The 27,813-nt window shown below is 45.7% G+C and overlaps 1 long non-coding RNA gene across 1 annotated transcript; it reads right to left on the bottom strand.

Annotated features, from left to right (window-relative positions):
* Nucleotides 1-968: 968 nt before the first annotated feature.
* On the bottom strand, nucleotides 969-14,123 carry LOC140723779 (uncharacterized). Its single transcript, XR_012097967.1, has 3 exons — nucleotides 13,980-14,123; nucleotides 11,872-11,904; nucleotides 969-1,105 (listed from the first exon to the last, which is right to left on the bottom strand). It is a non-coding gene; the product is annotated as an uncharacterized lncRNA (long non-coding RNA).
* Nucleotides 14,124-27,813: the final 13,690 nt, after the last annotated feature.

Below are 27,813 nucleotides of genomic sequence, written 5' to 3'. Positions count from 1 at the left end.
ACCCCGCACCCCAGGCGGCGTCACTATCAGCTGACAGTTTTCCACAGAGTGGCTCAGCGTCGGGTGGGAAGAGGGGTGAGCTGTTAGTGTGGGTGTGTCAGCATGCTGTTTTCACTGCCCTTGGAGCTGGCTACTCCTGGTGGGGCTGAACGTACCTTCCCAATGAACAGATGGAATTGACAGCAACGAGCTTTTGTCAAGAGATGCAGACCAAGTTAATGCAAACAGCCTCGGTTTTATTGATTCATACAGTTAAGTTGGAAAATGGCTATACCTCCGCGGGACAGATGTCAGAAAGGCAGTGTGGTCAGTAGTGAGCTCCGAGAAGGAGCCGCCACATGACGTGAACAACGAAATATTAGAACCCTTGCTATCATCAGAGTACAGAACAGTTATTACAGTTACACCGACACAGGAGGTGGATCATATCAAACATCCGCCGGCCGTTTTGCCCAGTATGTACACCGCTCTGGCGCCAAAAACCCGTGCAGTCCATCAGAGGTGGCCCGTGTCTCTTGACTTTCAGCCGTGCACTCGCTGAGAAGCAGAAACATCACCTCGAACCCCAAATGTCAGTCTGGGTTTCCTCGCGGTTTCAGACGTGTTTCCTATCGTACTGTTGAACCAGGAATGAAAGAGATCCTAGGAAACGTCACATTTGTCTGGTAATCGTGACAAGGCGTCCCAGGACGACAAGGTACGGTTGCCAACGTCCCTGAAGAACTGCAGCATGAGCAAATGCCGGTCTTCCATACAACCCTGCCAAAGCCTGCGTCCTGAAATAACCTTGCAAGGAGCAAATCCATGGTCTCACAAGACTAACGGATGCCTATTGTTAGAACGGGGCCCCAAAAGCAGACGCACTGCGGCTGCCGTGAGAATGGTTGATGATCCCACACGGGTTGGTCACAGATATTCGATGCCATGGCAGGTGAACAGGTCAGTGCTGTGATTACCGAGTGCCGGTGTTGGAAGTGAATTAACAGTGGCGAGCATGCAGAAAGCGGCGTTTAACAGGAAGCAAGCGGAGGATTGAAAGCGTCCTCGTTGGTCTCACGCTGTCGGGCAGTCGAATCCTCCAGAGGCTACGAACCATAACTCCTGACTGAAAGAAATAACAGAAAGTTGAGGGAAATTTTTCCTGAGAGTGCTAGAGCTGTCCCTTTTCTGAAGGGATTGTTCTCATCATCAGTAAACCGGTCCTCCTCCAAACAAAAACAATATATATATATATATATATTGGCGGAGTTTAAATGTGCGAGTGTGGAGAATTGGCCTCACAGATGCGACGGGTAACATATTCCTAGAGTTTTCAACTCAAGCAACTCCCGTGTCTGCAGCATGACTTCCTACGGTCATGGGATTCTTTTTTTCTGCCCTCACAAGCAAAATCACATCCCTTCAATATTGTGGTGACCACAAATGTACACATTCCTGCAGGTGAAGTCTAACCAACATGATGAACAGTTGTAAGGTGACCTCCCAACTCTGGGTGCCAATGATTTTATTGCTGCAGGAGAACGGATCATACATCTTCTTCACCATCTCTCTGTCTGTCTCTCCAATCCCACCGATCCATCAATCCATAACCATGACTTTATCCAAGGTTATCCATTATCTGTGTAAGTTATTTCTCGGTTTAACTCCCCAAGTGCACCTCACTCTACTTGCTTGAGTTATTCTGTGACCCACTTCCCCAGTTCACACTTTTTCCCGATGTAACCTCAGGCAATCTTCTCCACTGTGGACGACAGCGGCATTGTCGGTGTCAACTGCAAACTTACTGATCATTTGGAGCAAGCAGGCCGCGAGTGAACGGAGCAAAGGGAGATTTTACTAGTAGGGGTAAAAAGCGGGCAAGAATCCGCAGGTGCGTGACGTCAGTCAGTACAGCGTGAAATGTTTAAAAAGAAGACCGCCATATCCAGCGGGCAGCGCAGAGAGAGGCGGCAAAGTGATAGTGCTTTGGCTCAAGGGCTTAGGCGGTAATGGGACGAGGCGAGGTAGGTCTGCCTGTGTTAATTACGGAAAGGAAGTAATATACGTGTGAAGCCACTTTTCTGTGCTCGGTGTTAGATTTGAAGGCGGGGGGAAGTGGGGGGGGGGGGGGGTGGCGGGGAGGTCCCGGACGGACATATCTGCACCAGATGTGTAGAGCTGCAGCTCCAGTTAGGATCTGGAGATGCAGATCGATGAACCTCGGCTGGTCAGGCAAAGTGAGGACGTGATAGAAAGGAGAAATACGCAGGTGGTCATACCGGTGCCAGGGGAGACAGACAATTGGATCATAGTCAAGAGGGGGAAGGGGAACTGTCTGGTACTAGAGAGTATCGCTGTGGCTGTACACGTTTGCAATAAGTATTCCTGTTTGAGTACTGTTTGAAGGGGGGGGGGGAATGTGGTAGGCAGACTACCTCGGGAGGCGGCAGTGGCCGTGCCTGTGGCACAGAGTCTGGCCCTGTGTCTCAGAAGGGTAGCTAAGGGAAGAGGAAGGCAGTAGTGATAGGCGACTCTGTATTTAGGGCGTTAGACAGGCGGTTCTGTGGACGCAGGAAATAAATTTGGATGGTAGTTTGCCTCCCAGGTGCGAAGTCCGGCATTTTTCGGTTCGCGCTCAAGATATCCTGCAGTGGGACGGAAAACAGCCAGAGGTTGTGGTACATATTGTTACCAATGACATAGGTAGGAAAAGGGAAGAGGTCCTGAAAAAAAATGACTATAGGGAGTTAGGAAGGAAGTTGGGAAGCAGGACCGAAAGATAGTAATCTCGGGATTACTGGCTGTGCCACGCGACAGTGAGAATAGGAATAGGAAGAGGTGGAGGATAATTTCGTGGCTGAGAGATTGGAGATGGGGCCAGGCATTCAGATTTCTGGCTCTTTGGGACCTCTTTTAGGGCAGGTGAATCCCAAGGGGACCAATATATTGGCGGGGTGGTTTGCTAAGGTCACTCGGGAGAGATTAAACTAGAATTATTGTGGGGTGGGAACCGAATTGAAGAGACTAGGGAAAAGGAGGTTAGCCCACAAATAGAGAAAGCTTGTAGACAGTGCGAGATGGAGGATAGGCAGGTGATAGAGACGGGACGCACTCAGATCGAAGTTTTGAGATGTGTCTATTTTAACACAAGAAGTATAGTGAACAAAGCGGATGAGTTTAGAGCGTGGATCAGTACTTGGAGATATGATGTGGTGGCCAGTACAGAAACTTGTTTGGCTCAGGTACAGGAATGGTTACTTCAACTGCCGGGTTTTAAATGCTTCAGAAAGGACAGGGAGGAAGGCAGAAAACGTGGGGACGTGACACTGTTACTCAGACATGGAGTTACGGCTGCAGAAAAGGTGGACGCAATGGAGGGACTGTCTAAGGAATCTCTGTGGGTGGACGTTAGGAACAGGAAGGGGTCAATAACTTTACTGCTATTTTTACAGGCCGCCCAATAGTAACAGCGATATCGAGGAGCAGATAGGGAAACAGATCCTGAGATGGTGTGATACTAACAGAGTTGTCATGACGGAAGATTTGAATTTCCCAAATATAGATTGGCATCTCCCGAGAGCAAGGGGTTTAGATAGGGTGGAGCTTGTTAGGTGTGTTCAGGAAGGTTTCTTAACAGAATATGTAAATAGGCCTACAGGAAGAGAGGCTGTACTTGATTTGGTATTGGGAAATGAACCTGGTCAGGTGTCAGATCTCTCAGTGGGAGAACATTTTACAATAGCATTGGAGAGAGATAGGAACAGGTAAGTTAGAAAAGCGTTTAATTTGAGTAAGTGGAATTATGAGTCTATCAGGCAGGAAATTGGAGGCATTATTTGGAAACAGATGGTCTCAGGGAAAAGTACAGAAAAAATTGGCAAATATTCAGGGGATACTTGTGTGGAGTTCTGTATATGTACGTTCCAATGAGACAAGAATGTTATGGTAGGGTACAAGAACCGTGGCGTACAAGAGGAAAAGAAAAACTTACAAAAGTTTCAGAGAGTTTGGTAATGTTAGAGATCTAGAAGATTATAGGACTAATCGGAAGAAGCATATGATGAAATTAGGAGACTCTGAAGGGGCCATCAGAAGGCCTAGGCGGACAGGATTATGGAAAACCATTAGGCATCCTATTACTATGTGAACAGCAAGAGGATAAGATGTGAAAGAATAGGGCCTATCACGTGTGACAGTGGGAAAGCGATTATGGAACCAGAGGAAATAGCAGAGGTGCTTACTGAATACCTTACTTCAGAAAGGATCTTTGTGATTGTAGTTATGAATTGCAGCAGACTGAAAAGCTTCAGCATGTCGAAAGAGGATGATCTGGAGCTTTTGGAAAGCATCAATTTGGATAAGTCGCCGAGGCCGGATGAGATGTGCCCCAGGCTACAGTGGGAGACGAGGGAGGAGATTGCTGAGCCTCTGGCGATGTTCTTTGCATCATCATTCGGGACAGGAGACGTTCCGCAGTATTGGAGTGTTGTGGATGTTGTTCCTTTATTCAAGAAAGGGAGCAGAGATAGCCCAGAAAATGATAGACCAGTGTGTCATAACTCAGTGGTTGGTAAATTGATGGAGAAGATCCTGAGAGGAAGGATTTGTTATCATTTGGAGAGGTATATTACGATTAGGAGTAGTCAGCATGGCTTTGTCAAGGGCTGGCCGTACCTTACGAGGCTGATTGGAGTTTTTGAGGATGTGACTAAACGCATTGATGAAGGAAGAGCAGTATATGTAGTGTGTATGGATTTCAGCAAGGCATTTGATAAGGTACCCTATGCAAGGCTTACAGAGAAAGTAAGGAGGCAGGGGATCCAAGGGGACAATGGTTTGTGGATCCAAAACTGGCTGGCCTTCAGAAGGCAAATAGTGGTTGTGGACGGGTCATATTCTGCATGGAGGTCGATCACCAATTTCCATTTTTTTTTATAAATGACCTGGATGATAGATAGATAGATAGATACTTTATTCATCCCCATGGGGAAATTCAACTTTTTTTCCAATGTCCCATACACTTGTTGTAGCAAAACTAATTACATACAATACTTAACTCAGTAAAAAATATGATATGCATCTAAATCACTATCTCAAAAAACATTAATAATAGCTTTTAAAAAGTTCTCAAGTCCTGGCGGTTGAATTGTAAAGCCTAATGGCATTGGGGAGTATTGACCTCTTCATCCTGTCTGAGGAGCATTGCATCGATAGTAACCTGTCGCTGAAACTGCTTCTCTGTCTCTGGATGGTGCTATGTAGAGGATGTTCAGTGTTTTCCATAATTGACCGTAGCCTGCTCAGCGTCCTTCGCTCAGCTACCGATGTTAAACTCTCCAGTACTTTGCCCACGACAGAGCCCGCCTTCCTTACCAGCTTATTAAGACGTGAGGCGTCCCTCTTCTTAATGCTTCCTCCCCAACACGCCACCACAAAGAAGAGGGCGCTCTCCACAACTGAACTATAGAACATCTTCAGCATCTCACTACAGACATTGAATGACGCCAACCTTCTAAGGAAGTACAGTCGACTCTGTGCCTTCCTGCACAAGGCATATGTGTTGGCAGATGAGGAAGTAGAGGGATGGGTTAGTAAGTTTGCTGATGACACTAAGGTTGGAGGTGTTGTGCATCGTGTGGAGAGCTGTTAGTGGTTACAGCTGGACATTGATAGGATGCAAAACTGGGCTGAGAAGTAGCAGATGGAGTTCAACACAGGTAAGTTTGAAGTTGTTCATTTTGGTAGGTCAAATACGATGGCAGAATATAGTATTAATGGTAAGACTCTTGGCATTGTGGAGGATCCGAGGGATCTTGGGGTCCGATTCCATAGGACCCTCTCAGCAGCTGCACAGGTTGACTCTGTGGTGGTTAAGAAGGCGTATGGCGTATTGGCCTTCATCAATCGTGAACTGAATTTGGGAGCCGAGCGGTTCTGTTGCAGTTATATAGAACCCTAGTCAGACCCCACTTGTCGTACTGTGCTCATTTCAGGTCGCCTCACCACAGGAAGGATGTGAAAGCCATAGAAAAAGGTGTAGAGAAGATTTACAAGGATATTGCCTGGATTGGGGACCATGCCTTCTGGAAGTAGGCTAAGTGAACTCGGTCTTTACTCCTAGGAATGACAGAGGATGAGAGGTGATCGGATAGAGGTGAAATGGTTTCCCAGGGCTGAAATGGTTGCTAAAAGAGGACACAGGTGTAAGGTGCTTGAGAGTAAGTGCAGAGGAGATGTCAGGGGTAAGTTTTTCACTCATAGATTTGTGAGCGCGTGGAATGGGCCGCCGTCAAATGTGGTGGATGCTGATACGATAGGGTATTTTTAAGAGGCTTTTGGAAAGGTACATGGATCTTAGAAAAATAGATGGCTATAGGAAAGCCTAGTCATTTTTAAGGTAGGGACATGTCCGGCACAACTATGTGGGCCGAAGGGCCTGTATTGTTTTCTATGTTTCTATGATTTGCATGAGACAACAACATTAATCACTAACTTCATCACTAAATCCACTGTTTTCTGATGTAAAATCCCCTGCTATGTTCCCGGCTGTGCTGCGTTGTCGGTGGAGTGGGCAGCGTGATGTTAATCTCAACAAGACTTATCAGCTGGATCCACAGACAATGTATTCAATAGGTGCATTTAATGTCAGAGAAAAGTATGCAATATACGTCCTGAAATTATTTTTCTTCACAGACTTACTGTAAACCGAGCTGTGCCCCAAAGAATGAATGACAGTTAAAACGTCACAAACCTAAAGCCTCCCAGATAACCCCCGAAAGCAACGAAACCCCATCCCACCAGCAAAAATGCATCAGCACCCTCTATCTAGCAGGCAGCAAAGATTCAATAAAGACGTATACTTGCAGTACCTCATAAACTACTTGTTCATTAATGGTAAGATTCTTGGCAGTGTGGAGGATCAGAAGGATCTTGGGGACGGAGTCCAGAGGACACTCAAAGCAGCTGCGCAGGTTGACTGTGGTTAAGAAGGCATATGATGTATCGGCCATCAGTTGTGAAATTGATTTTAGGAGCCGAGAGGTAATGTTGCAGCTATATGGGACCCTGGTGAGACAGCACTTGGAGAATTCTGCTCAGTTCTGATCGCCTCACCACGGGAAGGATGAGGAAAACATAGAAAGGGTGCAGAGGAGATTTACAAGGATGTTTCCTGGACTGGGGAGCATGCCTTATCAAAATAGATTGGGTGAACACTGCCTTTTCTCTTTGAAGCGACAGAAGATGAGAGGGGATCTGATAGAGGTGTATAAGATTATGAGAGGCATTCACTGTGTTTATAGTCAGAGGCTTTTCCCCTGGGCTGAAATTGTTGCCACAGGAGGACATGTGTTTATGGTGCTGCGGATTAGGTACTGAGTGTTTTTACTCAGTGAATGGTTAGTGGGTGCAATGGGTTTTTGGAAAAGGTGGTGGAGGCGGGTACTTTAGGGTCTTTTCAGTGATTTTTAGATAGCTACATGGAGCTTAGTAAAATAAAGGTCTTTGGGTAAACCTAGTAAATTTCTAAGGTAGGGACATGTTCAGCATGTGGGCCGAAAGGCCTGTATTGTGCTGTACACTTTTTATGTTTCTTTTCTATCTACAGGTCTCCTCTCTGACATCCCTCTATCATTTTCCTCTGACTCTTGTCAGCGTCTTTAAAAAAAAATGGATGCAGGCAAAAGACGGGCAACTAAAGGCCAGTTAGCTTAACATCTGTGGTCGGAAAAATGCTTGAAGCTGTCACTTAGGAAGAAGTAGCGAAACATTTAGAAAGGAGGGGTGTTATTAGACAGACTCAGCATGGATTCGGAAAGAGCAGGTTCTGTTTGACACAAATTTATTGGAGTTCTTTGAGGACATAATGAGTGCAGTGGATAGAGGGGGAAAGGTGGATGTCATGTACTTGAATTTCCAGAAGGCGTTCGATAAGGTGACGCACAAGAGCAAAATGATATACGGATGCTTGGAGTTGGAGGAAGTGTATTGGCATTGATAGTGGATTGGTTAACCAATGGAGGGCAGAGGTTGGTATAAATGGGTTTTTCTCCAGTTGGCAGCCAGTGGTGAGTGGGGTGCCGCAGGGGTCGCCGCAGCAAAATTTATTGATGACACTAAACTGAGTGGAAAAGCAAATTGTACAGAGGATGTGAACACTCTGCAGGTGCAACAGGTTATTAAGAAGGCAAACGGAATGTTGGCCCTCATCGCTAGATTGATTGAATTCTGAGCGGGGAGGTCATGCTACAACTCTACAGGGCACTGGTGTGGCCACACCTGGAGTACTGTGTACAGTTCTGTTCTCCATACTTGAGGAAGGATATAATGGCTTTAGATGCCGTGTAGAGGAGGTCCACAGGGTTGATTCCAGGGATGAAGGGGTTAAAATATGCGGAGAGATTTAGTTGCCTGGGTCTATAATCTCTGGAATTCAGAACAACGAGAGGGGGTCTTATAGAAACATACATAAATTTGAAAGGGATAGATAAGCTAGAAGTAGGGAAGTTGTTTCCATTGGTAGGTGAGTCTAGAACTTGGGAACATTGCCTCAAGTTTCAGGAGAGAAGATTTAGGATGGAGATGCGGAGAAACTGTTTTTCACAGAGAGTGGTGAATATGTGGAATTCTCTGCACATTGAAGCAGTGGAGCCTTCTTCACTAAATATATTTAAGATACAATTAAATAGGTTTTTACATAGTAAGGGAATTAAGAGTTATAGTGAAAAGGCAGGTAGATGGAGCTGAGTATGTGGACTGATCAGCCATGATCTTATTGAATGGCGGGGCAGGCTTGATGGGCCGAATGGCCTACTCCTGCTCCTGTTTCTTATGTTCTTATGTATGCAGTTGTCCAGATGACCATGGATCCACGTGATCTCACCTTTCAGCTATCTTACAATTTGGGACAGTGTCAGACCTCTTGTTTACCTGTTCAAAACACCTGATCAATTTTACAGAATGTGATTTTCCTTCTACAGATACATTCTGGCCTTGCCTAAGCAGTCCAAACTTTCCAAATAAAGGTGAATCCTGTATCCCAAAACTCGCTTCAGTAAATATTTCGCCTCCTGAATTGGAGGGAAAACTTTCAGACAGGTTTGATAGAAGTGGTGGGGAAAAGAAACTTAGTTCAGGAGAGGAATGAGAACCAAAGGGATATGTCAGAGGATAGAGCAGTTGCGTATAGGCACATTGTGGGGAAGGAGAGGCACTGAACCTACAGACAGTAGGTTGGATTGTACTGCACCTATTTTAATGCGAGAAGTATTGGGAAAAAAGATGTATTTTGAGAACATGGAACTATGGAGTTACGGCCAATACAGAGACTTTGTTGACACAAATGCAGGAATCACTTCTGGATGCTCCAGTGTTTCTCTGTTTCAAACGGGACTGTGGAAAATGTGCAAGAGTCGGGTAATCTCACAGCAGCACAAATGGAGGAGTCGTGGTCGGATCATTCAGTGAGTCAATGTGGATAGAGTCCGAAACAGGAAGAGTAACCAAGCTATTGGAAGTATGATGTGGGCTAACCACTCAAATAGCCAAATAGAGGCCAAGGAGCATTTCAGGCGACAGATTCGTGAAATATGTTAGCGTAAAGATGTTTATTGTTGGTGATATCAACTTCCCTTATATTGACTGGAACCTCCTTAGAGAAAAAAATGTTTAGATTGGCAGAATCTGTTCGGTGAATCCACAAGTGATTTTTGACTCATTAGTGGACAGTACAACTGAAGGAAACGCCATATTAGACCAGTGAACCAGGTCACCTGTCATATTTCCTAATGCGAAACTGCCAGAGTTTCTATCACAGACTGTGACCACAACTCCTATTCTTTACCCGGGCATTGAATGAGGATAGGAATAGACAGTATTATAAATTAGTTCATTGGTGGAAGAGCTGATTACGATGGTGTTAGTGAGGAAGTTGGAAACGTAGGTTGGATCGAGATATACACAGGGTAATGCACAACTGAGATGTGGGACATTTTAGGAAGCACTTCCATGTTATTCTGGATAGGTTCGTTCCATTGAGACAGGGTCGACGATGGTAGAGTGAAGGAGACGTGGTTGACAAAAGATAGTCCAGAGGGAGGAAGAAACCGACTTTAGATTAAAGAAGCAGGGATCAGACACGTTTCTAATAAACTACAAGGTAGCAGCTTATAAATCCGATGTCCTTTTACACCTATGTGAAGAACAGGCGCTCGAATGCGTAGGACCGATCAGGAATAACAGAAGAAATATGCGCCTGAGGTCCGGCCACATAAGCAAGGTCCTTAATGGATATTTTCTGTCAGTGTTCACAATGGAGAGGAGGAATTTTTCAAATGTGAGGATGACGTAGAACAGGGTGATACACTTGAACATATCGATGTTTAGAAAGAGGATGAGTTGAAATTTTCGAGAACATTACGATACATCAGTTACTAGTGCCGGAGGGGATGTACCCCATTTTTCTAGTGGAAGAGACAGAAGATACTGCTGCACCTTCGGTGATGACCTTTCTGTATCCTTTGGCTACTGCAGTAGTATCAGAGGATTGGACTTTGCCAACTGTTATTCGTTTGGTCAAGGAAAGATACAGGGAAAACGCTTGGAATTACAGACCAGTAGGCCCAACGTTGGTACAGTCAAAATGATGGAGAAGTATTTTCGGACCGTAGGAGAACGATAGTCTGATCAGGGATAGTCAGCATGGCTGTGAGAGGGGCACGACATGTCTCACGTATGGAATCAAATTCGTAATTATTAGACAAAGCACACTGATGAAGATGTTTGCAAAATGTTTTCAGTTATGGGCGGCAGGGAAACCTGGCTGCTGTAGATAGAACTAGCTTAGCCACAGAAAACAGAGTGTGGTAGCAGGTGGAGGGTATTTCGCTTGGAGGTTGGTGACCAGTGGTGTTCCACAGAGATCTTTTCGGGAAGCGGGTGATTAGGCTGGTCCGTTTCCAGATAACATTTCGGGATAGTGTGGATTGTGATGTAGGTTACAACAGGGCAATGAGGAATGCAAAGTTGGGCTGAGAATTGGCAACTGTGAGCTTAATGTGGAAAAGTGTGAAGTGATACAATTTGCAAAGTCGAATTTGAATGCAAGATGCAGAGTTCATGACAGGCTCATTATCAGTGTGGAAGAACAGAATCAACTTTAGGTTCACGTCCATAGATTCCTGAAAGCTGACGTGCAAGTCGAAAAGGCTGTTAAGAAACTATACGAGGTGTTGGCCTCAGTCATCGAGTGATTGTGTTCGAAGCCGCGAGGTAATGCTACCGCTCAATTACTTCTGGGATATTGTGCTCAAATCCGGTTGCCTCATCACAGAGAATATATGACAGTATTCAAAGCAGAACAACGAAGATTTACCAGTATGCTGCCTAGACGAGAGGGATATTCATATGATAGGATTAGCGAGCTATGGCTTTTCCTTTTACAGACAAAGTGGGTGAAAGGCGGCTGCATAGGGTTTACAAGTTAAACGGCATAGGTCATGCGGATGGCCAAAGACATTTTCCCAGTGTGGACATAGCTAACACTATGGGATAAAAATTTAAAGTGATTATAGGGAGGTATAGCGGCTGCCAGCCGTATGTATTTACACATAATGTTGGGTGTGTGGAACCCGGACTCGGGAGTCCTGTTAGAGACATGTCCATCAGGTGCATTTAAGAAACTCTGAGACAAATGGATATTTGAAAAAAAAGACGGTTCTGTTGGAATGAAGATTTTGAGCCGGCACTAATCAAGGATAAGGGCGAACATAGAGGTCTAGTGTTCTATATTTTCTGTTCCTGGCCGACCGTCAGCGGGAGAACCCACCCGATACTGTAGCGTCTCTGATTCATTAACTGACCCAATCACAGTCACACCATTCCCCTGCCACTTACCCTGACATCAGAGAAGGGAACATCGTTGAGTACCTAATCGGGGTTTTGGGAAAAAAAAAAGAGAATTTGAGACCCCACATAATCATGTTAACTGTGACCATTTCTTCCCTTAACACTGCCACCAAACGCCTGATCCTTTCCAAAGATGCCACCGGGATACCAGCCCACCTTCCCTCTGGGCACATTGACCCCTGAGGAGTCAACATCAAGTTCAATAATTCCCCTAAATTCCTTCGCTCTATTTATGCCGCAACTGGAGTGTTTTCTGGAACACCGACCAAGCTTCTCTCTCGTGACACACAGTGCAGCCATTCACACCGTTTCACTCATTGGAGTAGAAGTGTGTTAAGCGAGCCTTCTATATGACACCGACAGAGCATTCCTGCCATTCCATAGGCACGGACACCCAACCGATACTGCAGCGGCTCTGGTTCATTTACCGATCCGCTCGCACACAGAACATTCCACATCCATTCAAGAATGTAGGACATCCTTTTGCCCAAAACTACAGACCTGTTTCAAGGATGTGAAAATGTATAAAATTAGCGAGAGACTCTTAGCTCAACAATACACATAGTTTTGAAGAATGATTTGGAAAACCATGGACCATTGAACAGCCTGGATAGGACGTATAGAGAATACCTACGGGGTATTTTGGGATTGGAGCAGAGTGTATAGTCTAAGAGATGATGAAGAATTCCTTTCGCAAGAGTATGCTGAATCTGAGCAATTCATTGCCATGGATGTGGACGCCAAGTTCGTGATCTTATTTAAGGTGGAGTTGAATCGGCTTTTGATTCGTACGGGTGACAAGAACAGGGATAAAACAGGAGAAAGGAGGTGAGCGGGATAACAAATGAGGCAAGATAACATGGTGGAGAGTCTCGATGGGCCGAATGGACAATACTTCTCCAGTATCTCATGATCTTATCGAAAACAAATTATAAATCGTCCCTGTACCGCTACCCGCTGATGAGATTTTTGAGTCATTAATGAGGGTAAAACTTTGCAGTATCTTGTGATAAAACAGTCTCAAGCCAGCAGTGTTTTGTACTGGGGAGATCTTGACTGAGAAATCCGTCAGGGAAATTTGAAAAGCTTAATAATTTATTGCAGGGCTCTGTGATTGAACAGCATTTAGCCATTCACTTATAGAGTCGAGGACAGCCGTTCAAACGGTCCCTTCCCTTTGGAAGAGCAGCGTAAGGAGAAGGCTTTCACCACGGGAGTGTTCCCCCACTCTGTCAGCGTGAGCACCCTAATGATACATAGCCTCTGATTTATTTACCGCCTCGCTCACAGAGAAATGTTCCACATGCACTTACTCGCCAATTCCGAGCCTTTGGCCGCTAAATGGTTTTAGGCGCCAGAATCTGAAGAGGCCTCAGTAGTGTGCAGTGAACTGAACCGAGAGAGGTGGTTCACTGTGAGCTCAGCAGGCGTACGCAATGCCGCCTCGCACAACACGGAGATTCATGGTGCGTGCATGCGAGGTGTTGTCTTTAGATGGGACAGTGGTAATGGTCTGAATGAGACAGTACGTGAAGTAACCTTGCAGGAAGGTGGGACAACGATGCCGACTAACTGTGTCTGCGCTTTCAAAACGGGACACTGCATGGTGGCTCTGCTTTACGCTCTCCGATGGCTCGGCAGACCAGCAATTACATTCAGATCTTCTGCTCGGGAGAGGGATGGGGAGAGGGAAGCGAGGATGGTAGTTAAACTGGGTGAAATCTCGTGTTTCATTTTCCAGTGCTGTATTTGCATGCGATTAAGACGTTTCCTATATGTGACGTGCTGGGAGTGATGGAATCACCTTCGGAGAAAGTGTTCCTCACACCACGTCAGTGGGTTTGTCCTTTGTGGAGACATTCTGCTGTCATTGGAAATTGGGAAACTGTGGGTTCGGATGAGGAAGCTGTGCGCATGATATGTCAGCTCCGGAAACATGGCGACACCTGCGGGCTGTCCCCAGCACATTCTAGGAAAGTGTTGAATAGGCTGCCGAGTAATATTCCTTCTGGAAAACACTTGTGAGAGAAGATCCTCAGCCCGTTGGCCACTGATCACACAAAAGACCCAACTAAACGCCTTGTTTTGTGACCTACCCCGTGCAGTAAGACACGAAGAAGTTGGAATTGTTGACATGGATATTCTGCTCGGTGAGCGTGCGGTTGAAATCACCTGCTTCTGTCATGACAAACCCAGGGATAATCCTGGCGAACACATCCATCATTGGGAAACGAGTTATAAACACCTGAAGGATGCAAACAGCGTAAAATGGGAACAGGAAAATTCCGATTCAGCAGCGCCCCCCCCGACCTCATTCAATCAGGTGTCAAGTCATATCTCAGATCACTTTGCAGTTCCACTCACTGCGCAGCTTTCGTACCCGCAATACTTTTCCATGCACCTCCTTCCCCTTTAGTGTCCCGGGTCAGAAAGCAATCGGTTAGAAACAGTTCCACTCACTGCGCAGCTTTCGGACCCGCAATACTTTTCCATGCACCTCCTTCCCCTTTAGTGTCCCGGGTCAGAAAGCAATCGGTTAGAAACAGTTCCACTCACTGCCCAGCTTTCGGACCCGCAATACTTTTCCATGCACCTCCTTCCCCTTTAGTGTCCCGGGTCAGAAAGCAATCGGTTAGAAACAGTTCCACTCACTGCCCAGCTTTCGGACCCGCAATACTTTTCCATGCACCTCCTTCCCCTTTAGTGTCCCGGGTCAGAAAGCAATCGGTTAGAAACAGTTCCACTCACTGCCCAGCTTCCGGACCCGCAATACTTTTCCATGCACCTCCTTCCCCTTTAGTGTCCCGGGTCAGAAAGCAATCGGTTAGAAACAGTTCCACTCACTGCCCAGTTTCCGGACCCGCAATACTTTTCCATGCACCTCCTTCCCCTTTAGTGTCCCGGGTCAGAAAGCAATCGGTTAGAAACAGTTCCACTCACTGCCCAGCTTCCGGACCAGCGATACTTTTCCATGCACCTCCTTCCCCTTTAGTGTCCCGGGTCAGAAACAATCGGTTAGAAACAGTTCCACTCACTGCCCAGCTTCCGGACCAGCGATACTTTTCCATGCACCTCCTTCCCCTTTAGTGTCCCGGGTCAGAAACAATCGGTTAGAAATAGTTCCACTCACTGCCCAGCTTCCGGACCCGCAATACTTTTCCATGCACCTCCTTCCCCTTTAGTGTCCCGGGTCAGAAAGCAATCGGTTAGAAACAGTTCCACTCACTGCCCAGCTTCCGGACCCGCAATACTTTTCCATGCACCTCCTTCCCCTTTAGTGTCCCGGGTCAGAAAACAATCGGTTAGAAACAGTTCCACTCACTGCCCAGCTTCCGGACCAGCGATACTTTTCCATGCACCTCCTTCCCCTTTAGTGTCCCGGGTCAGAAACAATCGGTTAGAAACAGTTCCACTCACTGCCCAGCTTCCGGACCCGCAATACTTTTCCATGCACCTCCTTCCCCTTTAGTGTCCCGGGTCAGAAAGCAATTGGGTTAGAAACAGTTCCACTCACTGCCCAGCTTCCGGACCTGCGATACATTTCCATGCACCTCCTTCCCCTTTAGTGTCCCGGGTCAGAAAGCAATCGGTTAGAAACAGTTCCACTCACTGCCCAGCTTCCGGATCCGCAATACTTTTCCATGCACCTCCTTCCCCTTTAGTGTCCCGGGTCAGAAAGCAATAGGTTAGAAACAGTTCCACTCACTGCCCAGCTTCCGGATCCGCAATACTTTTCCATGCACCTCCTTCCCCTTTAGTGTCCCGGGTCAGAAAGCAATAGGTTAGAAACAGTTCCACTCACTGCCCAGCTTCCGGATCCGCAATACTTTTCCATGCACCTCCTTCCCCTTTAGTGTCCCGGGTCAGAAAGCAATCGCTTAGAAACACACCCACCATGACTCACTGCATCCACCTCAGGTTCAGATTCAGATACACTGATTTATCATAAACCTCCTCGCCTTCTTTCAGACCGGCCTGTCGTTTCCTCAGAGAACACCTACATATTTGTCAGGCATGATATTTCGTTAAGGTTAGCATGCTATTTTCTTCCTTTTGTACCGTGTGCATGTAAGTACCCCCAAAATTTTTCCTTCATATTGGACAGCAAACGCGTCTTGAGTTGTCGAATTCCACACCCTCCTGGAAAACATTGATATTATTCGGTGCTGACAGATCTCGGGTCCTTAATCTCAAACATCTGAACCAACTCCAGCTTTTCCTCCTTGTCAAGTACTTGTGTCTGATTTCAGATGGTGTTAAAGAAGTAACCATCAGACGATTCTACAGGGCTCCGTTCTGAACACCTGTCCCTCTATAGATTGGAGGGGGGGGGGGGAGTGTCCAACACAATACAACGTATTGTCAGCTTTCGGCTGGTACTCACTTGTGGCCTGCTTGGTGTTGGAGGATTGTGCCAGAACTCCTCGGGAAGCAGCACATAGTTTGCAAGCACTCTGTACCCGCTCAATGATCTGAGAAATTGTCCATGGTGTCGGAACCTCATTTCTAAGGGTGTTGTAAAATATTATAATACTTCATACATTTCTCTGGAAACACTGATATACTTAAGCGTTAGTTTCAATATAAAACCCTGTGTTCCACGGTGTTGTGACGACATTATAACCTATTTTAAGATCAATCTGAATCTTCACTCCCACACAGACCTCCATATGCTTATCAAGGTGTTTCCTAAGTGATCTATTGTGCCTGCCTCTGACACCACCCCGGGCAACATACCACACACCTTCTCAATAACCATGTCAATTTCTGCTGCAGGTTTGATGGATCTATGGCGTGCATCCTAAACTTCCTTCTTCCATCTAATTTCACACTTTTTGGGCTTGAACAACACCTGCCATTTGTCTGCCCACCGCCACATCCTGTCACTGTTCTGCTACAGCGTCCAGCAATCCTGTTCATTATCTTCAAGTCAGCAAAGCTTCTTGTCATCTGCAAGCTTAATATTCCAACTTACACTGCCTCATCCAGTTCATTCCGATTCATGGAGTCATCGAGTCATAGAAGAGAACAGCACAGAAGCAGGCCATTCGGCCTATCTGTGCTGAACGACTTAAACTGCCTGATTCCATCGACCAGCACCGGGACCCGAACCCTTCATATCCCTCCCTTCAGGGCAAGTATCCAAACATCGCTTAAACTTTGAAGGCGAGCTCGCATGCACCACTTCTGCTGCCAGGTCATTAAACATTGCCATAACCTTTGAGTGAAGACGGATCCCATCAAACTTGTCAGCTTTTGCTCCTAAGTTCCGTTTCTATTCCCACCTACCTCAGTGAAAAACACCTGAATGATTCAATCTATCTATAACCATCATAATTTTCAAACGTCTATGAAATTTCCTCTAAATATTCTGTATTTTTACAACTTAAACATAACTTCCCATCTCCTTTACTCGATGCTTATATTTATTAAGACCAATGTACAAAAATCTTTCAATACAACCCGATCAACCTGTGACGCTACTCTCAATCAATTATGGCCCTGTACTGCCAGATCCCTTTGTTCTGCCGCACTCCTCAGTGCCCTGTCTTTCACTGTTAAAATCTACCGCGGTTGGTCCGACCGAAGTGACAAAACCTCGCACTGACAGAATTAAATTCCATCCGCCGTTTTAAGCACAATGTTCCAGATCGCCCAAATCCCGCTGCAAACCATGACAGTATTCCTCACTGTCTACTACATTCCCGATCTTGGATTGGTCCCTAAATTTTAAACCGAGATAACTACATTATCATTCAGATCATAGAGATAGATGGCAAACAACAATGTACACGGCATCAACCCCCGCGTCACTCTACCTGCCACAGGCCTCCAGCCAGGGAGGCAACCATGTGCTACCATTTTCTGTCCTCTCCGCAAAGGCAATATTTAATTCAAATTACTACCTAATCTTCAATGCCTTGAAATTCCTTGAGCAAACGCTCACGCTGGACCTTCTCAAGTGGAATTCTGAAATCCATGTACACAATGTCCATAGCCTTGCTTTCATCAACTTTACTGGTAACGGCCTCGATAACTTATAGGCAGAAAATTAAGCTGATCAAGCTTAATCCATGTCAAAACAAATACTTATGTATACATTTCCTAAGAATACCTTCAACTAATTTTGCCACTATTAACACCAGGCTGACCGCCCTACAGTTCCCTGCTTCATGATTGCAACAACAACATTACCTATACTCCAGTCCTCCGATACATCACCTACTGCTGACTATCGCTTCTAACACGCGCCGATAATGTTTCCAGTTGCATCCCTAAGTTGCGACAGGGCAACAAACACGTCCTCCTCTGTGAAGATGTTGCCACTTTGCCTCTGTGCTACAGACTCTGTAGCCGGCCACTGACTAAATACAGATGAAAAAGAAAAAGCATTTATGTTCTCCCCACTTCCTTTGATTCCACACATGGAATACCATTCAGTTTTTCCAGAGGACTAAATGTTGTTCTTTGCAATGCTTTTGCTCTTAACATATATATAGTTTCCCCAATCATTCCCCGTTACTTGTCTGTTGCGGAAAACTCATGCCATCCATTGGCGCTCCAGATTCACTTTTTAATTGTAACATTGCATTATGGTCACTCCATAAATATATATGTTGTTCCTACCTGCTTATATGTGATATACATCTCCGGTTTTTCTTACCCAGCACCTCCACATCTCTAGGTAACCACGGTTTTCTGCACTTGCCGACTTTACCTCTTACCTACAAGTTTTGCACTCTCATAGCATCACTTATCATACTCTCCAACTTATCAAATACATATATTTGTTTGAAACAGCCTGACCCAGTTGAGAGTGGACAGATTTTTCTGATGCCAAAAAAATTGGGCGTTCTCCTACCTTCCAAGTTTTCCCCTCTGAAATAGCTGAACAGAGGTACCGTGCCCATTTCTTCAACACGGTCGTGGCTGGTGGATATTCCAACCCAGACTGATTCCCTGTAATGGCGGAACTGTTGACAGAGGATGTAGTTGTTACGGAGTTGTAAAAGGAGTTATGTGATGTGCGTTTCCGGATTGAGCAGCAAGGATAGTATACGACGAGGTAGAACGATATAGGCATAGAAACGGATAGATTGTCATGGCACTGACAAGCATAAGGGCACAAGTACCTCTGAACAGGTACACCCGGTAATGCGCACATAAATCAATAGTCCCTTCGTGGTCCGAAGGTACCCTGGCAAGACAGCAGCATACTGCAACAACCAAAGTAGAGTTTTATAGCACTCGCAAATGGGTTCAATTCCCCGCCGTCCACATCATCATTCTCGGCTGTAAAGAATTCTCCGTTCTCCCCGTGATCGCGTGGGTTTCCTCCGGGTACTCTGGTGTTCTCCCATATTACAAGGACGTATTGGTCATGGAGAGTCATTGGTGAGCAAGATATGTTGGCACCCGAAGCGTGACGATCCATGCGAACTGCCGAAGCACATCCTCAGAATGTGTTGGGCGCAAATGAAACCGGCGGATTTACTGTCTGTAACAAGGTAGCTGTGACAAATCAAACATAGAACAGGAACCATAGAGAAGTAGTAGAACAGGCCTTTCGGCCTACAATACTGTGCCGGGTCAATTAAACTCGTAATCAACTGGCTAACTAAAGTAAGTCCCGCTCTCTTCACATTGACCATGCCCTAACATCGTCCATTTCTTCATGTGCCTATCTAACCGCCTCAGAAAAAAATCTCTGATGTATCTGTTTCCACCAACATGAAAGGGATGAATGGGCAACCGTATGAGGGAAGGTCTGCCAGCTCTTGAGCTGTATTCCCCGGAGTTCAGGAGAATGAAGGGGGATCTCGTAGAAACATTTAAAATGTTTAAACGGCTGAGCAGAGTAGATATAGCAAAGTTATTTCCCATTGCAGTGGATTCTAGGACAATTTGGCACGACTTCAGAATTGAAAGACGTCCTTTTAGAACTGATATGCGGAGAAATTACTTCAGTCAGAGGGTGGTAAATCTGTGGAATTTATTGCCACGAGCGGTTGTGGAGGCAAAGTCATTGGGCGATTTAAGACAGAGGTAGATAGGTTTTGGATTCGCCAGCTCATCATAGGGTACAGGGTGAAAGCAGGGGAGTGGGGATGACTGGAAGAATTGGATCAGTCCATGTTTGAATAGTGGAGCAGTCTCGATGGGCCGAAAGGCCTATTCCTGCGCCTATATTCTTATGGTCTTATGTTATAACAACGCATTCAGCACACTCCAAGTGAAAAACGTAGACCTTGAATTTCAGGGAGACATAGAGATGTACAACCCAAGCCCTTCAGCACATCTAATCCATGCAATGACCATTTAAACAGCTACTCCAATCGACCTGCACCGAGACCAAAAACTTCCATAGCCCTATCATCCATGTAACGATCCACATTTCTCTTAAGTGTTCAAAACGAGTTTGCATGCCTCACTTTTGCGGGTAGCTCATTCCACACTCTCACGATCCTCATGTTTCTTGTAAATTTTTCGACTTTCACACTCAACCCAGAATAGTGGTTGTAGTCCTACGTGGAAAAAAGCCTACTTGCATTTACCCAATGTACACCACTCGTAATCTTGTAAACAGCTATCAAAACCACTCTCAATCTTCTATCTTCTAAGAAATACTGACAAAACCTTTTCAATATTTCCTTGTAGTGCAGATGCTCTGGACGCAGCAATATTATCTTCGTATATTTTCACTGTACTCTTTCAATCTTATTTACATCTTTCCTGTATGTAGGTGACCGCAACTGCAGACAGTACACTAAATCGGGCTTTACCAATGTCAGAAACATCTTCAACACAACATCTCATTTCCTGTACTCAGTACATTGGTTAATGAAGGCCAATGTGCTGAGCGGTTTCTCTACAACCCTATCTACACATGGCGACACTTCAAACGAATTATGGCACGTATTCAAGATCACTTTGTTCCACCACACTCTTCAGTGTCCTGACATTTACCATGTAAGACTTATTGTGTTTAGTCCTGCCAAAGTGTAAAGCCTCGAACTTGTCTGCATTAAGTTCTACCTGCCATATTTTAGAACATTTTGCCAGCTGGTGCATATGCCATTGGAAGCCAAGATAATTTTCCTCGCTGTCCACTACACCCCCAGACTTGGTGTCATCGGCATTTTGCTGATCCAGTTAACCACATTATCATTAGTCACGTTGATATATATGAAAGAAAACAACAAAGAACACAGCACAGCCTATAACACATGAATACTCCCAGGCCACAGTCTGAGAGACAATCATCTACTGCCACTCTCTGGTTTCTCCCACAAAGCTTCGCCTACAATACCTTGCCTTCATCCATTTTCCTGGTAACTTCCTCGAAAAACTCTATAAAATGGTTACAAATAACTTACCAGGCACGAGGCCATGCCGATGGTACTTAATCAGTCAACGTCTATACAAATACTTCTGCATCAGGTCCCTTTGAATACTTTCCATTAATGTTTCTTCAAGTGATCTCAGAAATTCCGGCCTATAATTTTGTGGTTTATTTTTAAAGCTTTAAAAACAGCGGAATAGCATTGCTTATCCCCTCATCATCTGCTATCTCTCCAATTGTTGGTGCTGCGCCGCGGGGTTCAAACTAGATTTGCAGGGGGAAGGGAACCAGAGTGTTAGAGCAGATAGTGAGGTGGAGGAGGATAAAAGTCTTGTGAGGACTGCATGTATAGAGTGAAATCAAAAGTTTGTACGTAACAGAAATGTTCTCAGGTGCATCTATTTCAATACAAGGAGTATTTTAGTTAAGACAGATGAGTTTAGGTAGTGGATTGGTACGTGGGATTACGACATTATTGCTATTAGTGAGACTTGGTTTCATGAGGGGCAAGACTGGCAGCTTATTGTTCCGGAGTTCCGTTGTTTCAGACGTGATGGGGCGGGGTGGGGAAGGATGAAAGGGGGAGGAGTGGCACTACTATTTGGTGAAAATATCAGAGCTGTGCGTAGACAGGATAGCCCAGAGGGCTTGTATACAGAGGCCATATGGGTGGAGCTGAGGAATGGGAAAGGTGTGGCCACACTAATAGGGTTGTATTATAGACCGCCCAACAGTCAGAGAGGATTGGAGGAGTAAATCCGTAGAGAGATATCAGACTGATGTAAGAAACTGAAAGTTGTAATAGTAGGGGATTTTAACTTTCCAAATATGGACTGGGGGTCCAACACTGTGAGAGGGCTAGATGGCTTGGAATTTGTCAAATGTGTTCAGGAAAGTTTTCTAAATTAATATATAGAGGTACCTATGAGAGAGGATGCAATACTTGATCTCCTATTAGGGAACCAGGCAGGTCAGGTGACAGAAGTATGTGTAGGTGAACATTCTGAGTCCAGTGACCATAATGTCATTAGTTTCAAGTTAATTATGGATAATGATAGGTCTGGTCCTCGAGTTGAGGTTCTAAATTGGAGAACGGCCGATTTTATGGAAATGAGAAAGGATCGCTGAAGAGTAGATTTGGATAACTTGTTTTCTGTCAAGGATGTATTCAGTAAGTGGAAGGCCTTCAAAGGCGATATTTTGAGAGTGCCAAGTTTGCATGTTCCAGTCAGGATTAAAGGCAACGTTAACAGGCATAGAGAACCTTGGTTTTCAAGGAATATTGGCGATCTGGTTAAGAAAAACTGAGAGGTGTACAGCAGGGATAGGCAACAAGGAACAAATTAGGTACTTGAAGAGTGTATCAAATGTAAGAAAATACCTAAAAAAGGAAATCAGGAAGGCAAAAAGAAGACATGAGGTTGCTTTGGCAGATAATGTGAAAGTAAACCCGAAAGGTGTCTACAAGTATATTAAGGGTAAAAGGATAATAGGGGACAGATCAACACGTACAAACAATCTGGATGAACTCAGCAGGTCGGGCAGCATTCTTTGAAACGAACAGTCTACCTTCCGGGCCGGGACTTTTCGTCAAGCCTGAAGAAAGAGGGGGCAGGGGCCCTATAAACAAGGTGGGGGTGGGTGGAAGGTGCCAGGTGAAAAGAAGTCTCCAGCCCCTTGGTATGAACATCCAATTCTCCAACTTCCGGTAATTCCCTCCCTCTCCCTTCCCCCATCTCACTTTCACTTTTCCTCCTCTTCCAGCTGTCTATCACCTCTCTCATGATTCTGCCTTCTTCTGCTACCCTCAGTACTTTCCCCTTATATTCCTTCTTCACCTCTCCTACCTCTCCCCTCCCTGCTTCCCCTCCCCCACCCCTTGATCTTTGATTGGTTTGTCACCTGGCACGTTCTCCTCTCCCCCCACCTTCTTTATAGGGCCCCTGCCCTCTCCTTCTTCAGTCCTGATGAAGGGTCTCGGCCCGAAACGTTGACTGCTCGTTTCAACAGAAGGTTGAAACCCTCTCTGACCCTCTCTGCTTTTCGCAGGGATCGTTACCTCCGAGACTGCCTGGTCCACACGTCCCTCCCCGCAGAACTCCCACCTGGCACTTAACCTGCAAGCGTAAGTGCTACGCCTGTCCCTACACCTCAACTCTTACCACCGTTCAGGGCCCCAAACAGTCCTTCCAGGTGAGTCAATACTTCACTTGTGAGTCTTTTGGGGTAATACATTGCTCCCGGTGCGGCCTCCTCTACATCAGCGAAACCCAGCGCAGATTGGGGGACCGCATCGTCAAGCACCTACGCTCAGTCCGCCACAACAGACAGGATCTCCCGGTGGCCACTTACTTCAACTCTCTTTCACATTCCCGTTCGGATATGTCCATAAATGGCCTCCTCTACTGCCATGATGAGTTCAAACTTCGACTGGAGGAACAAAATCTAATCTACCGTCTGGGTAGTCTCCAGCCCCTTGGTATGAACATCAAATTCTCCAACTTCCGGTAATTTCCTCCCTCTCCCTTCCGCCATCCCACCTTCACTCCGTCTCCTCTTCTAGCTGCCTATCTCCTCTCATGACTCTGCCTTCTTCTACTACCCATAGTGTTTTCCCCTTAGATTCCTTCTTCACCTCTCCTGCCTATCCCCTCCCTGCTTCCGCTCCCCCACCCCTTGATCTTTCCTCTGATTGGTTTTCCACCCTCCTCCCACCTTCTTTATAGGGCCCCTGCCCCTCCCTCTTTAGTCCTGACGAAGGGTCTCGAACCGAAACATTGACTGCTCCTTTCAACGGATGCTCCCCGACCTGCTGAGTTCATCCAGCTTTTTTGTACCTGTTGATTTGACCACAGCATCTGCAATGTACTTTGCGTTTAATAAGGGACAGAAGTGATCCTCGATAATATCAGCGTGGTCATCTGTATGTGGAGCCTCCCGAGATCTGGAAGAACTTAAAAAGTTTTTTTGTATCAGCATTTACTCAGGAAACTGGCATAGCGTATATGGAAGGAAGGGAAACAAGCAGTTGTGTCATGGAACATATAAAAATTAAAGAGGAGGAAGTGATTTCTTCCTTACAGCGAATAAAGGCAGATAAATCCCTTGGGCCTGATATGATATTTCCTCGGACCATGAGAGAGACTCGTGTAGAAATTGCAGGGCCCTGGCAGAAATATTTAAAATGTCCATAGACACGGTTGCGGTGCCAGAGGATTAGAGGGTAGCTCATATTGTTTCGTTTTTTTAAAAAGGCTCCAAAAGTAAACCAGGTTATTACAGGCCAGTGAGCCCAACATCGGTAGTTGGTAAATTATTGGAAGGTGTTCTGAGAGATTGGATATACAAGTATTTGGACAGCCAAGGACTGATTAAGGATCGGCAGCATGGCTTTGTTCGTGGTAGATCATGTTGAACGAAACTTGTAGAGTTTTTTGATGAGGTCACCAAGAAAGTAGATGAAGGAAAGGATGTGGATGTTGTATACGTTGTCTTTAGTAAGGCCTTTGACGAGGTGCCACATGGGAGGTTAGTTCAGAAGGTTCAGACGGTAGGTATCCATGGAGAAGTTTAAACTGGTTTCGAAATTGGCTGTGTGGGAGAAGACTGTATGGTAGTGGATGATTGCTTCGCAGACTAGAGGCCTGTGACTAGTGGTGGGCCTCAGGGATCTGTGCTGGGACCATTTTTGTTTGTTGTCTATATCGATATTCTAGATGACAACGTGGTAAATTGGCTCAGCAGGTTTGCTGATGACACTAGGTTTGCAGGCATCGTGGACAGCGAGGAAGGCTTTCAAAGCTTGCAGGTGGACTTGGACCAACTGAAAAAAATGGGCCAGAAAATAGCCGATGGTATTTCATGCAGACAAGTGTCAGGTGTATTTTGGAAGAACAAACCAACGTAGAATATACACAGTAAATGATAGGGGACCGGGGAGTGCGGAGGAACAAAGGGATCTGGGAGTTCAGATACATAATTCCCTGATAGTGGCGTCACATGCAGACAGGGTTGTAAAGAAGGCTTTTGGCATCCTGGCTTTCATAAATCAAAGTATTGAGTATAGGAGTTGGGATATTATGGTGAGAGCAGAGAAGACTTACTAGGATGTTGTCGGATCTTCAGGAGTTGAGTTATAGGGGAAGATTAAACTGGTTAGGATTTTATTCCTTGGAGCGTAGAAAAATCAGGGGGATATGATAGAGGTCTACAACATTATGAGGTGTATGGACAGAGTAAATGCGAGTAGGCTCTTTCCACTTAGATTAGAAGCGATAAATACGAGAAGACCTTAAGGTGAAAGGGGTAGGCTTCAGTTGGAATATTAGGGGGAACTTCTTCACTCAGAGATTGGTGGGAGTGTGGAACGAGCTGCCATCTGACGTGGTGAATGCGGGCTCACTCTTAAAATTTAAGAATAAATTGGTTAGATATATGAACGGGAGAGGTCTGGAGGGTTATGGACTGGGTGCAGGACAATGGGACTCGTGGTATAAAGTTTCGGCACAGACTAGAAGGGCAGAATGGCCTGTCTTCTGTGCTGTAGTGTTCTATGGTTCTATGTTTTAAATGTTTCTGCTCGGTCCCAAGCAATATCTGAGCTGGCTGCCCGTGGCGCCCGGGGGAACACATTGTTAGTTCCCGGGTATTTATCCACTCTGGCATGCCTCAGTTTAAAAAACACCTCTTCATCTGTAATCTGTACAGAATCCATGATGATTCTGCCGCTTTGCCTCACTTCCATAGAATCCGTGTACACAGCTTTAGGAAAAACAAATGCATAAAAATGTACTTGAGATCTCCCCCATCTGTTTAGCTCCACACATGGATTCTAATCTTCCAGGCGGCCATTTTTATCCCTTGTCAATCCCTTTGTTCTTAACGTATCTGTATAATCGCTTAGGATTCACCTTGTCTGCCAGTTATGCCTACGTTTAGCCCTCCTGAATCCTTTCTCAAGTGTTATCTTCCAATTCCTATACTCCATAATCACCTTATTGGTTCCTACCAGGCTATAGCAGTGACGTACCTTCTTTTCTTTTTCTTAATCAAAGCCTCAATAACTTTTGAAAACCAAGTTTCTCTGCACTTGTTACCCTTCCCTATTTTTCTGACATGCGCATAGAAGTTTTGTATTCTCAACATGCTGTTTTTGAAGCCCTTCCAACGACAGAGAAAAAAACTCGCAAGTGACGGCCTCCTACATACTTCTTTGCTATTACCGCCTCTCACGTAATATATATGCCAGCGTTCCTTCTCAAACATTTAAACAGTTAATGACATCGCCCTAGCTACCGCCGCTGCAAAGAAAACATTCCGAGTTTGTGCAAGTTCCTACTAGAGCACGGACCCACTAATTCAACATCCTGGTAAAGCTCCTTCGTACTCTCTCCAAAAGGCACATTGTACTTATCGTCTTTAATCTACCCATCACTCTTCCCTCCCTGTGGGCAGAGGGGCCAGGGTGAGTAGTCTGCAGGCTGCAGTTCTCCAGCGGCTTCTGACGCCCTGGTGCTGAGGGATAAGCAGCTCCATAGTTCAGAACCAATGACGGAGGAGTGGAAACAATTCGTCCCTACGGTCTGAGGAAGAATGACGTGGGCAGGAATCTGCACGTGGCGGTCAGGTAATTAGAGGCTCAGGTGTCAACAGTGAACAATGATCTGTGACAAGGAGGTTCTCCGGGGAACGGATGTGGCTGAAAGAGAGACAGAAGGTCCAGGGAAGCAGAAAGGGAAAAGTAACAGTCAGCGATCACATTACCTCATAATCCGCAGTGGTACAGAGGACATCATATCCCAAGCATGAACTGGAACCAAAAACAGAATGAGAGAGTCAGAAACTCAATAGACAATGCAAACAAGCATCCCACACTTTCCACAAAACAGTGGATTCTCTGATGTGTGCCATCAGAAGAGAAGGGCTCTCAGATCAAACCCGACAATGTAACAATGTGCGACATTAAGAGAGCCGTGCGCAAAACGTTGGGTATGTTATCTGGAGGGAGGCTGGTTTGCAGAAGGGCGCCGTGCTGGAGAGGGGAGCGCGAATGTGTTTTGTGAAAGGAGCTCGGTTCGTAGCTCTCATATTGTCTGCTGCCGAGTGTCTACCATTACGATGTGGTTCCGTACAAATGTTTAATCCCACTACTCAGGGAGACTGGTTCAGGAAAACTGATGGAAGGAGGGAGCCGAGGCAGGCAGTGCCTGGTCGGAGGCGGGGCAGGGCAGGGATACAAGGAATCGGAATAGAGCGGCAGATGTGGGACTGTGAAAAGAAAGGAATTTTGCTCACGTCTTACCGTTTGCTGAAGCCTTCCACGCTGACCAGCGAGGCGACAAGCAGAAACACAGGAAGCATTTCCTATGGGAAACAGAAACAATCACTATCCAGTAGTTATCGTGGGGATCAGGCCATTCACAGGGTTATACAGCAAACAGCCCATTGGCTCACCGAGCCAAATCTAGTACCCAACATCATTGTATTGAGAAAGATTTCGTACATTTGCTACAATGTAATAATTTTAACAGGTTCAACTTGATACTGGGGATGGAGTTCCAGAGTAACTCTGTCAAAGAACCATCGTT

The sequence above is a fragment of the Hemitrygon akajei genome, unplaced genomic scaffold, assembly GCF_048418815.1.
Source record: "Hemitrygon akajei unplaced genomic scaffold, sHemAka1.3 Scf000135, whole genome shotgun sequence".
NCBI lineage: Eukaryota > Metazoa > Chordata > Chondrichthyes > Myliobatiformes > Dasyatidae > Hemitrygon > Hemitrygon akajei.
This window is presented reverse-complemented; position numbering and strand designations above follow the sequence as displayed.